Source organism: Nipponia nippon, unplaced genomic scaffold (genome assembly GCF_047370975.1).
Source record: "Nipponia nippon isolate SJK-2023a ecotype South Korea unplaced genomic scaffold, ASM4737097v1 scaffold_3, whole genome shotgun sequence".
NCBI lineage: Eukaryota > Metazoa > Chordata > Aves > Pelecaniformes > Threskiornithidae > Nipponia > Nipponia nippon.
In genome coordinates this window covers 57043278-57056341 of record NW_028262347.1, presented here as the reverse complement: position 1 = coordinate 57056341, position 13064 = coordinate 57043278, and the positions used below count along the sequence as shown (strand labels likewise).

General features: G+C 40.5%; 1 protein-coding gene across 5 annotated transcripts in view; it reads left to right on the top strand.

Moving 5' to 3' along the window:
* The window catches only part of GRAP2 (GRB2 related adaptor protein 2), a 106670-nt gene that overhangs the window by 58395 nt on the left and 35211 nt on the right, over positions 1–13064 (top strand). Inside the window, exon 1 of one of the 5 annotated variants that reach the window (XM_009475297.2) lies at positions 4258–4415. The exons of 2 other annotated variants lie outside the window; for them this stretch is intronic. The gene's annotated coding sequence lies outside the window, so the exon portion shown is untranslated. Of the gene's footprint in view, positions 1–4257; positions 4416–11375; positions 11642–13064 lie in introns of those variants that run through there. 2 more of the 5 variants (XM_087767334.1, XM_087767336.1) reach the window with 2 other exon arrangements.

Here is a 13064-nt window from a genome sequence, read left to right as displayed (position 1 = left end):
AGGGAGAAGGAAAGGAAATGTCTCATGTCAATCTACTGTGACCCTTCTATCTACGGAATTGTTGAAGGGCTCTAAACAAGAGCAGAGAGGTGAAGGAATTAAAACAAGAGCTTCCATTTGTCTGTGAATTGCTCTGCTCTACTCTAACAACAGTGTTTCTAGACTGGCTTGGATCTGTCAGCTTTCACAGCTGGTACACTTAATAGGAGGTGCATTTTAGTCCATGCAGTAATAGCATAAAAAGGGAATGAATTGTCATTTCACAGCTTTATGAGATGTTCCTGTTCCCCCTCCTTTCCTTTTATTAGTTAGCATCAGGCTGGGTAGATTTCTGTGCAATTCCCAGCTGAGTCACTAGAGAAGGGTCCGCCTTCATCATGTATCAATTTGATTTCAAGCCCTGACAAACACCCAGCCTCAAGAAGGGAGACAACCTGTAATACACTTTATGAGAACAAAAGGTAAAAATATTAAAATTCGTAATAAATGTTTGTTTTCCATCTGAGCCCCCTCCCCACAGCCCCACTTATGAGCATGCTTCTCGTGTCTGCTAGCTACCACAGTCCAGATTGAGGGATATTTTTAATGCGAGGATAGGCACGAATTTCAAGCAAAAGATCAAAATGGTGCCTTTTTAATTTTTTAAAGAATAGAGCTAATTAACCTTTTTATCAAACTACACACATCTTCAAATGACTTAGATGGGAAATATATTGGTTTAATTAAGTTTTCACAGGGAGAGACAGTTGCAAACACTTGGAACTGAGAGAAAGTGTGATCTTTATGAGGAGGGTACTCTATGTTTTACAACTCCCTGTGTCTCTTTGTTGTTTGCACTTCAAATGGAGTCCATTTTTATCTGCCTCTCTCCTGCTGAGAGAAACTGATTTTATCATGTGTTTCAATGAAGCTATTAAAAACTTCAATCATGAGATTCCTGTTTTGCCTTTGTATGTTTCTCCCTCTCTGTCAGAGTTGCACTGTGACATTGGTTGTATGGCAGCATACATTGATCTGCTTTGTTTTACAAGTCGATTAGATAATCCTCCTGCAATCATAACTTGCTTTAACAGAAAACACAGTACCCATGCTTTCCTTACCTGGGTCCCTACTCGATTTTTGTAGGTCCACGATTTTGATGTGCGTGCCATGCTTTCTTCTGTTTCTTTGTTTTTAGTAAATGGTGAAAAGTTCAAGAGTGACAACTTGAAATTCTATACGCATACAAAAAGAACAACATGAACAATGCCAGCATATCCTTCCCTCTCACTTCAGGAGCTCAGGAATATTTCAGAAGCGTAAAAAGAATGTACTACAGTGACATGGCATTACAATACAAGTATTTTGGGGGAAATACCACACAGGACTTCTACACTGACAAATCATATACTCTTAATGCTCAAATGTAGTTATTTATCCAGTACTCTAAGGCACTAAAAGGGCAGCGTGTGCTAGGGATAAAAATATGTCAAAATAGTTGAAGCGTAACTAAAACAAGTTATTAGCCTAAAAGATCCTCCTCTGACAAAAAGAAAAAAAACAAAAACACAACTGAAATACAAAATTTGGTAGATGTTCGCATTTAAATAATATTCAAATTGAGACATTGAGACTATAAAGGCCTGAAGCCTGGATATAGCCATGCATTTATTTCCTGTCTTTTGCTTTTGTTTGTCAGTTAACGTCAGACAAATCATGTCATATAAATGAAGCTGAACACTGTTTAGGTCTTAGTGTTAGGAGACAAGACATCAACATTTGATTCTTGCGTTGGGTGCCTCTGTTCTTGAGCCAGCTCTGTGTAATTAGTGCTACAATGCTGCATATATAACTGATTTTTAGTTTGCTTGCAAGATTGACGTCTCTAATGCAAAACAAAAAAATATTTTTGGCTGAATAGTTGAGAATACTTTATCTTAGGCCAAATGGAAAGTTGGGTTTTGCCCAAAAATATTTTTTATTATTTAAGGTGTTTTTACCTTTTTATTGAAATCAAAGTAAATTTTGAGATAAAGAGCTGTTTTAAGCTCAAAAATCAGAACATTTCATATTGGAAGTACTTAAACCATCAAAAATGGCAAAAGAGTAATTTAACAGAAATTCACAAAACAGCTTAATCATTCCCTGTAACTTTTCAGACGAAAGACATTATTAAGAATACTTTTTTCCACTATTAGATATTTCAATATTATCAATAAAATTTTACCCATTTCTGTTTGTAACACCTGTGCTCTTTTGAGGGACACAGATGGCACTTGAGCAATCTGTCTGCTTGTTTTTCAAAGTCAACAATAATGAGGAGTTAAAACATTTTTTTCTGCTGCTTTTGAGCAGCAGGCTGGAAAAAGCATGGACCATTTGGCCAGGCTCTGAACCATACTCAAGGAAATGGAATCCCATCTAGATCCTCAAACAGGTACAAAGCCAAGAAAAGTGGCTTCAAGAAATCAGGGCGTGTGGATCTCACTGACTCAAGAACTCAATAATTCATGAATCTGTTTCAGCTGTAGTAAATGGTCCTTTCCTGGCTTACAGTCTACCAGGCAGAATTTAGATTATGTTTTTAGGCTATGATTTTAAGTGGTCTTAGAGCGATGGCTGCAGGGAGAAATTCCACTTGATGTCAATTCCTTTTTACTTTTCTCTGAAATGCCTGGTGCTAACGGCTGCAGGCAGAGTACCAGGCAGCCCATGGGCCAGGGCAACGGCTGTATTTCCTAAGGGGGCTTTCTGCTCTCCAGCAGCAACCAGTTTTCCAGTCACCCATGTCCCTTCCCCCACAGGGGCCCTGCTGGCCCCTGGCAGCCCTCAGGCAAGAGGTGGGACTGGAGCTCTGAGGGCAGGGAAGAAAAAGTGGGAGGAAAACAGCCTTTCGGGAGGCCAAGCCCCAGCAGGGACAGGACATAGGGCAGGGGTAACTCTTGCCCCAGTGTAATTAATGTGTGGAGTTAATTACCAATGGGGTTGACGTAGGTGAGGGCACACGGGTGGACTCACGCTGCCCTCTCCTTATGCACCGCCCCTGCTCCTCGGTACCTCAGGAAGCCTGAACATACAGGCTGTTGGGTAACCTCCCCGCATCCCCCACCCCGCCCCGGGAGATTCAAACTGCTGTCAGTCACCTGCAAACACCCACCTGCTTTCTCTCCTAATCCAATCAGAATGCTTTCAAACAGCCCTCCCTTCCCCCATAGGGTCTTTGCATTCAGAGGGGCTGTCAATCACTCCTCAAGCCCCACCCCTCCCTGGCTTCCAGCCCCTGCTGTGTGGGATGGGAGAACTCTGCCATTTTCTGTAGGAGTGGCGGGAAGAGGAGCTGACAGGGGTGTGAGGGGGACAGCTTAGTGCGGTAACCCAGCAGTGTCTTTTCAGCCTTTACTCACCTGAGGAGAAAGCCTTAATTATAGTTTTATTTTTATGGCATTTATGTTGTCCATAAATATTTTGCCATCTGAAAGAGCCATAGCACAGGTGTTGGGCAGGCAAATCATCAGCGCTTTGGGTAGATCGCAGTCGCTCTGTCCAGGCCACCAGCCTCCCGTGATGCACTCCTGCTAGTGACTAAACTGATGCAACAACTAAATAGCAAATGTGCCTTTTCTGTGTTCTTATAAGAATCAAATTTTCATACCTCTGTTCTCACAGCTTGAAGACAACCCCCCGGTTCACACTAATCACAGAATCTGATGAAATCCTGGGCTCTTTCTTGTATCAACTCCCTCTTGGCCTGTGCCTACACAAGCACAAGACGGTCGTTGTATTTGCCTGTGTTTTCTTACAGAGATACAAGCACATCTTCATGTGTGGGTGCACTGTGCGTATGCACCCATGGACTCCGTCACGTCAAATGGGATGCGTGGCAGGAGAGGTGCTCCACAAGTTCAAATGCTGATAGCTTATGACCACCGCTGTCACCCCTTACAAGAGAAAAGGGTACATTTTAGGAGATCTTTGACAGCTTGCTCCTGGGGATTGCTGCTTGTGTTCAAAGGGGCCAGTGCTTTCCAGACAGATACATTAAATAACTGAGGGTTGAGCAAGTTATGGGGTGCCCCAGCGCATGATAGGCAGCTGGAGCAGCAAGCAGCTGTAGCATTCAGAGAAACTGCTCTAGAGCAGCTGTAACCCTTGCAGTAAGAGAATAAAACCACACTAAGCTGAGTCGCACACCCAGCTCAGTAAGCTACCGTCCCTGTGAGCTCCTGCGTGGTTTGTGGTTTGCACCCTGCCAGCCTGATTGGCTGCACTTCATGAGGGAGAGGCGAAGATGCCGAGGCGAAGACTTGTACGTCCCGCATGGCTCCGCAGAAGACAGGAGGCGAATTGGTTATCTTGTTATGAGACTCGTGCCATTCCCCACTGCTTTGTCTCAACACAGATCCTGAAACAGCAGAGTGCAACCACCTGCCTCAAAGGTACAGATCTGCTCGGCTGCTTGCTTCTTTCACTATGAAGTTTTAAGGGTAAATGCGTTGGCTAAATTAGCATCACATTTTTTGCAGAGTTAAACAAATAAGGTCTTAGCTGCAAGGCTCAAGATTTAGTGTGTTTTCATTTCCACCACAGGTGCATCAAGTTTTTCTCCTTGTCAATGGGGGATCAGGACTGTGCTCAGAAGGAGGGTATTTATTGGAACAGAGCAAAGAAAATAATAAATGGGAAGGTTGTTTTGTTTTGGGTTTTTTTCAGTCAGAAGCACAAAGCAAAGAGATATCCAGATTTCCCAGAAACTTTAAGGTTGCTCTGACAGAGATCAGACTATCGAGACTCTGAGATACTCAGTGTGATCAAACCGACTGGGGCAAGATGCCTAGAAGGAAAAATGTTTCTGGCAACTGTAGATCTGGCATCGTTGAACCTCCTTTTGGTGTCTCCTGTGGAATGTGGTGGGGTCTCAATGGGCCAGGCATGAATGTAATTTCTCCTCAATTGCTTTTTAATGTCCTTGTAAAGCTTTTTGTTGCATTGTAAGTGTAATATGCAGTGTGTGTTTCATGTGTGATTGTGTGCACAGAGAAAGTTCATAATAAATACTTGACTTGTCTTGTAGTTAACCTGGGAGCAAAAGGGCATAAGTCTCCAAGACATGATTTATTAGTACCCTATCAACACAAAAATTTTCTTAGAAAAAATAATAATCTAAACTCTCTTCAGCAGCAGCAGCAGTAGGAGAAGCTGTCACATTTATATTTGTCTGGAGAAGAAAGGTTTTATAATGACTGAGTTTTTAGTAAACGGGCATGGCAGGAGGAGCTGGGGTTTGGGATGAGAAAGTTGCCTACCAGTTATGTTTTGGCATGGGAGACTGTAGCTGATGCAGCCGGCAATGCCAGTCATCCACTTGTAAGTGGAAGGAGAGATAGACCCATGCTTTAGCCTCTGCTCTCAGGTTTCTGAATAGGACATAAGCCCTGGATATGATGTGATGGTGAAATGAGTTGTGGAAAAGATATGGAGAAAACATGTTCCCTTAGTAGTGGCTCGGTGAAAAAATGCTGTTGGTGTCCCAGTATAGCAATTCCCCTTACTTTCCTATCTAATGACATTTACTTCTGTTTCTTTCTTGCATCCAAACTTGACAATCCCACAGATAAGAGTCTGAACATAAAACAGCACCGTGTGTGATTCCCATTTTTATTAAGAAAGCTGAATAACCTGGAGATGGATGGATAGGCAATGTGAAATGTACACATCTAAACTTAGCTTAGTTTTGTTGTCTGGATTTTGAAGTTGTTTTCATCTCTATCGCTCCCTTCTGCACACATCTCCTAAAATTGTTAAGACTGAGGGATCTGCCTGGACCAAACAAAAATTGGTCTTTCACAAGATATAATTTTGTACAACTCCCAGAGAACCAGGGCTCAGGTTAGCTCTGTGTCCTGATCTCTTATACCTTCTTACATTAGTTTGCAGAAGGTACAGTGTGTCTGCAAGCTTGTCTGGTTTTTAAAAGTTATACCCATTACTCTAATAAAAGTCATCACTTTTCTCTTCAAACGCTGTCTTCCTTTACCTAATCTCACAGAATTTCTTTTTTTTCCCCACACTTACCTTCTACTCTTGCAACCATACACCAGTGCCCTCCGTTTTTGCTGATTCAAGGGCAACAGCAGTGAGGATGTAATGCCCTCTGTACAATGTTATACTTTGCCCTCCCCATCAATTTGCAGCTTGACAGCAGCTCTCTGTGACCACATGCAATATCTGAAAGTTTGGCAGGCAAGAAGTTGCTATTAAGCCACAGGTCTGGAACTACTGCTGTAGGCAGTCTCTTCTGGTTTATTTTTACTGCCTGACATAATGAAAATGATCTTCATTCCCTTCGCTATGTTTCTTCCCTTAACAGTATTTTCACTTGAAATTCTCCTCTTAGTGGAGCCGTAAGATATATACCATAAAATACACTCACTGGCAACTTCAGTCTCTGATGTTAGTCAGAAGAACCTACCTACTGTGGCTGAGAAAATGCCATGTGTTTTACCAGTAATGAAGTATTGCTATCAACACTTGATACGTCTACATCTTTGGGGCTCATTTTAGTTTCTTTAGTTTTTACAATATAATAAGGCCCCGTCTTCCTGTACCTTTCTCTCTTCTCTCCAGAGTCTGGTTTTGGTTTAAGAGGAATGTAGCTATTCTGTCTTCTTTCAGTTCCTCAGATTGCTATACACAATATAACGATTGTCACACACTTGATCTGAAGCTCAGGGCTGGCTGCAAGCCGCATTCCAGTCAGTGCAAACAGTATCCATAAATCCCTTGGTATCTTTCAGAAAATCTTTATTTTACAGCTCCCTTGAAGGAGACTTCTTAGTTTTTTCAGCTTAGTTTTCCACCATTCGCTGTACGTTTGGGCAGCAGCAAAGGAAGTATATTACGATCAGGGGTTATATGGCAGTAACTTTGCCTTTCCTGTATAAGTCTTTCATCTTAATGTCTACACGCATTTTTGCCTATTGGTGGGAATTTTGCCCATTTGCCCTTAAGACGGGTGATTATGAATGCTCTCACTTTATAACTATAATCAGACCCACGTACATGAATGTAATGACATTGAGATGACAGAAGCACTAAAGCCGTACTAGCTTAACTAACTTGACAATCTGCAAAAATGAACTGGCCTCCTGAGAAGGCAGCTTTATGGTTTTTAGTACCCCATTCCATTTAAATATCTCCATGTATGGCTATGGTGTACTTTTTAGATGTGTCCCACAGTACAGAGAGGTGAAGTGACTTGCCCAGGGATGCACAGCAAAACTTTAGCTGAGCTGGGCTTGGAAACTGGATTCTTGATCTTCTTTCTTCATCACTAGACAAGGCTGCCTTGTTCCTGCATTTTATAGTGATTGTATAATTTTAAACATGATTTCAAATAAGCACTTTTTTAAAAGCGGTGGGGGGAGACACTTGCACAAACGTGATTAGAATTGGTAGTGATATTAGCTAGGCTAACAAGTGTATGTACTATAGTCTTCATGCTTTAAGGCACAAACTGATTCCCATGATATAGCCATTCTAATGTGTTGATCCTTTACTCAAACGCTTCTGATATTTGGTCACTACTGTTCCATGGATGTCAGACTTACCCAGCTGGATAATCTAGGTGAGAGAAAGGGCATCTTTCTTTTCTTTTGACTTTAGCCCAGAATGCTGTCTCTGAAGACAGTTGCTGTAAATACTGTGTCTAGAAGGATTTCAAATAGATGAGAATGAAAAAAGTGATCTTGGAAGGGTCTGAGTTCTGCCTGTAGCCTTAAATTTTTTTAATTGTTCTGCTGATTAGAGAACCATGCTAAAGTACCATTTAAATAACATCTAAGCAGGGGAAACTAGCCTTTGAGAAATAAGCTTGCTAAGAGTGGACACATTATCCTGGCACTAAGATCACAGGTCAGTACTGCAAAATATTATGAGATGAAAGAAAATTACTTGAATGCCTAAATGAACACTGTGCACCAATACATGATGAAATTCTTTTTTCCCTCTCTTGGAGCTCCAAGATCCATCCTTCCTCCCTCTCCCCGACTCTATAACCTTTTTTACGTATGGTTTTATCTTTTCGGAGCAGTGTACAGTACTAATTACATGCCTTTTTTTTTTTTTTTTCCTGAAGCACTGTATGCCTTACATTCTCTAGACTTTCCTTTCTAGTTCCCAAATTTTTTTTTTATTGTCTCATCATGACAAATCCACCAGTAAGCCTTAGAGTACAAACTTTAACCCTCAGAGCTCTGGCATTCCTTTTTATTTTTTAAAAACTAGCTACATAAATAACATCATGTTTCCAGGTCGTAGCTACTCCAAGCTACAGCTGAGTTCTGGCACAGGAGAAACACTCCATAACCTTGCAATCTAAACAGGGATTATTTTAGGATGTGGACAAACTTCTAAAATTGTCTCTGTGCATGAATATGCCCTGGTAATTGTTTTTCATGCAGAAGTGTATAGCGTATAAAGATAGGATACTGAAGGCATTCTGTCTGACTATTTGTATATGGCATTTGCTGTACCAGATCAGACTATTCGTCTGCCACATCTAGTATGCTACCCAAATAGTGGTCAAAACATAATGATTCTGAGAAGGGTGACCAAACCCTCTATCAACCCAGAGTGCAGAGCTCTACGTGGGGAAGGAACAAATGCTTTCTAATTCTAACAGGGTGACTAGTTTACAGTTTCAAGTTCTATTATCAAGTTTCAAGCTGTATTATCATTACACTGACAGACAGAAATAATGCCATCGTTGAACCATTATGTGCTTGGATTCTCCTTTCTTGGTAATCCTAATAGTGTAACAGATCTCTGAGATTAAATCCATCTAAGCAAACAAAAATTCTCCCGATTTACTCTACTGTCAAAGAGAACTGAATCTAGTCTGAAAATACTTTCCCATCTTGAACAGATGGCGAATCTTAATTCATTGAAGTCATCAAGTACTTTGACATTCTTAATAGAAGGGGATGAATAGACATGCAATATTACATTGCTGAAAATTACATAGGTGCTGTCATAATCATGCCATTACCTTCAGCAGAGGCCATGTACGGCACTTCCATCCTTTGCCTACTGATTTGATATAACGTATATTGCTATCTCCTGTATCCCAAGTAATTACACCTGTACTACATGCCTAAATGGCTTAATGTTATCTTCTCCTTTTGCTGTAATGAGCCCATTCAATAATCAAAGCCTCTGAATGTTTGTGTTGTCAGATTAGCTTTAAATGATGTTCAAGAAAATATTTTTCCTTTCCCACAACATCACAACAAGGCAATTCTCAGTGGGGCTGGTATCGCTGCTCACAGTTAGAGCTTCATCATTCAGAGCAGCAGTTGCTTCCCTCTGTTTCTAGCAGAAGTGAAGCCAAGAGTCCCTGTTGAAAGATGGTGGAGGCTCTGCTGTCTACCGAGAATCCCGGTGTGAAGTGATGAAAATTTTGAAAGGGCCATACTAGCTGTGAGCAGCTCAGGTATGTTGAAAGCTCCATTTGTAGCATCGTCTGAAGGAATAAATTAAACACCGGGGTTTTTTTGAAGGGAAAATTTTTTATAAGAAGTATCATAGAGGTAAAAAAATCTTGGAAAAATCTTCATATGTTGTCAATGCAAGGTTTTTGTGACCTTTAAGTAAAATAAAAATCTGGATTAATCAATCCATTATTGAGGCTATAGAAACAAACAAAAGAACAAACTCAAAGTGTCAGGTTTTTTAAAGAACCTATATTTAAGAATAATTTTACTTAATAAATTAGTTAGTAGGTTTATTTGTAACTTCTCAGGAAATTCATTATGTGCCCTTACATTTAGTGCTGTAATTCTTAATGTACGCCGCGCTTCTCATACATAGCAAAACCACTGAATCCTTATTTTAAATGCAAAACTCAGATCAGCTGTAAGTACACAGACATGACAAGTACCTCCATAGTATATACTAATTAATTTTACTTTTATTTTTTTAACTGTTTTTCAACACTGTTCTAATTTGCTCCCCTTGACTGTTAAGGTCACTGTGGGAAATGGGATTGAAGCCACCACAAGATGATGCCTGTGGAAATTAATCATTCATTAATAATTACAACTGCAGAGTGGGTTTAGAAATATTTTCTTAAATCTCCAGGGCTTCTGAGGGTCAGCTCTTTAAGCATCCTGAGCTTTATTATTAATTAGTTCTTTTATGGAAACGCTTCAACTGACTTTCAGACACTGTTGACACTGGATGCTCTGCACTGACAGAGGTTATGTCTTCATTGCCAAAAACAAGCAGTGCTTTAATATTCAAGTGGTTTACTCCGGCTATATTCCTCAGTGTAGAATCTCAGGGAAGAGAAAGCACAGGTGATTTTATGGCAATGTGGCTAGCTGTGGTCAATATAATACACCTGCCTGGAAGGTACCTCAAACAGCTACATCAAGGTAATAATTCCATTGGGAATTTACTATGCAATAGATGTCTTGATTAAAAAAACCAAAACCAACAAAACACATCAGTTCTTGAGGTGCAGGCAAAGTCATAGCAGAAGAAAACTCAGGCCTCAGCAAGCTCTCATTCTAAAGAGAAAGGTAAACGAAGAGTGGGGAGTAGACAGAAGGAAAGATGAAGAGCTTGTTTGAACGAGGAGCTCTTCCAGTGTTGTTGTACCAGGGCAGGTGCTTCAGGACAGTTCTTCAGGTAGCCATTGCTACTCCAGAATAAGAGTTCCTTTTTCTGGCTTGATTTCTATCTCTTTGGTAGTGCCTCAAAGCTCCCCACACCTGTTTTTACCTGTATTATTGCTGTCTTGCTGTAATAAATCATCAGGGGTACCACTCTCAACTTTCCTTTCCTCTCTGCAGCCAGCTAAAGAGCTTTTACTGTTCTTTGTATACCATAACTTACAGAGACACTGGGAATGGTAGCACACTTCTAGCCACTACTTTGAGTCTTGTAAGCACTTTGTGATTTCGTTGGTAATTTAGGGGAGATTTCTAAGGAAACCCTCAGCATTTCAGGAGATGGTGTTAGTGACTCAGAAAGAATCAACCCCTTTCCTCTGAGTCAATCCTGAATGATACGCCCTAGCAGATTTCTTGCACATGAGACCCGCAACTGCAGGTTGATTGCCTGTGGTCATCAATTATCCTTCGGCTAACTGCATAAGTCTGAAGGCATTTGCCCTGATAGCCCAGGCAGATTTCAGTTTGCCTTCTGCACATCTGACATTTGGATTTTAATTGGGCAGTTGTTGCTTCTGCTCCTAACCTGCTGTGCGCTGCTGAAAAACACTGGAGGATGGATTTCATTGTTAGGTGAAGGGATAGATACAGAGTCAGGGAAAGCAGTGGCCAAACTGGAGGTACCCTCCAGGGTAAAGCTGGGGTCAAAGGACACAGTCATCATATTTTAACATTCAGGTTTACCAGCTCAGCTAACTCATACCAGAGGTGTCCAGAGAAGTGTTAGTCTCAATGAGGCTGTTGCAAAAAAAGAGCTTATAATAGGGCTTCTTAATTAAAGTGCTGGGTAGTTTTAGCAAGAGAAGCCAACGAAGCAGCTGTAATCCTTTAAAACACACCAGGGAGAAACTACAGCAGTGTGGCCCCTGCCCAGCACTGCTGCATCCATCCGCCTCTGATGAAGCCTATCAGGATACCAGAAATACAAAGTGAGTCTGAATGTGATTCATGATTTGTGAAATGCATTGGGAATCTCTTGGGGTGAACAGTGGTTGTTTTCTTAATGAATTACTGCTGTTTTGAACAGTTTCTGTTTAGTATGTTTAGTTTTACTTTTTTGTTTGAAATGTTTTCTAGCTTTTGAGCAGGATGTTCTTTTGAAATGTTTTGCTCCTGTTCAGTCTAAACAATCCTGGCATGACATTTTTAAGGGGGTGGTTTTGAATGCACCAACTTCTGCTATGCAATCTCAGATGCCTAATTGACTTGAGCTTTGGAAGGGCTGAGTATCTACCTCTTCCCTTGACCAGCTGCAGAGATGAGCAAAGTCCAATCACTTTCAGACAGAGCAACCAAGAAAACAGTATCCCGAAATTCAGTGAATGCTTTGGGGATATTTGGGGATCAGCTTCTTTTACAGAGATTATCACTTTATTAAATATAATTATTTTTGTAAAGCTAAACTAAAAAGCAAGGCTCATCTTCAAGATGAAAGAGACAGCCTACCGTAATCGAATATAGTAAGATATGCAATAGTAATGACTCTGAACATTGCCATTGCTTAAATCTGATAGCAAGTAAAGTAGATATGGGTAGAAGAAACTGATAGAGAATGGAATAGAAAATTTAAGTGCGGTGAGCATCATAGGGTTTTGGTTTTTTCATATGGAAGCAGAATTGCAATGTTGATAATGTTTTTAGATGTATTCTATTTGGATAAAATTCACCCCGTTCATCATAGAAGTAATCACACTAATCCCTGTTTTGAGGGATTAAATCTCCTCGCAGCAGTGCACGGCCCTTGTTTAAGTCTTGTGACAAGTAATTATTGCCATTGGCAGATTTCTCGCTGCAGAGCCCTTACTACATTCATGATGAATCTTGAAGGGTGAGAGCTGCACGGTTCATACAGTTTGCAGCTCTCAAAACTTTCTTCTGCAGACTTTCTAATGTATGTAGAAGAGGAGCACCTTCTTGAAGGCTGTATGAGGTACATGACATACAGTGTTTTCCACAGTGTCTAGACAAGTAATTTTTTTCTTCTATTCTGGAATTTTCTCCTTCTTTCCTCTTTTGCCTTGTTTTCTAAATTCTGTCTATGAATGATCATTTTTTTTTAAAGTTACATAATGAGGGTGTTAAGCACACAAAAGTCAGGAAATAATGATTGTAACGCTAGCCTCATTTCAGTGTGTGTTTTGATAATATGCAGCTGTATAATTGGAGTCTAGCACTGAAGTCAATATCATCTTATGAATGCATATTGAAAGGAAATCTCAAATCATTTAATGCAGATCTTCTACCTAAATGATTTTTCATATGTCTTTGATCTAGGCATGCACATAATTTATATCATTGCCTGAACGAGACTAGTGTTCCATTAGAGTAGTCACTGTAGAAAAATCAGATTAC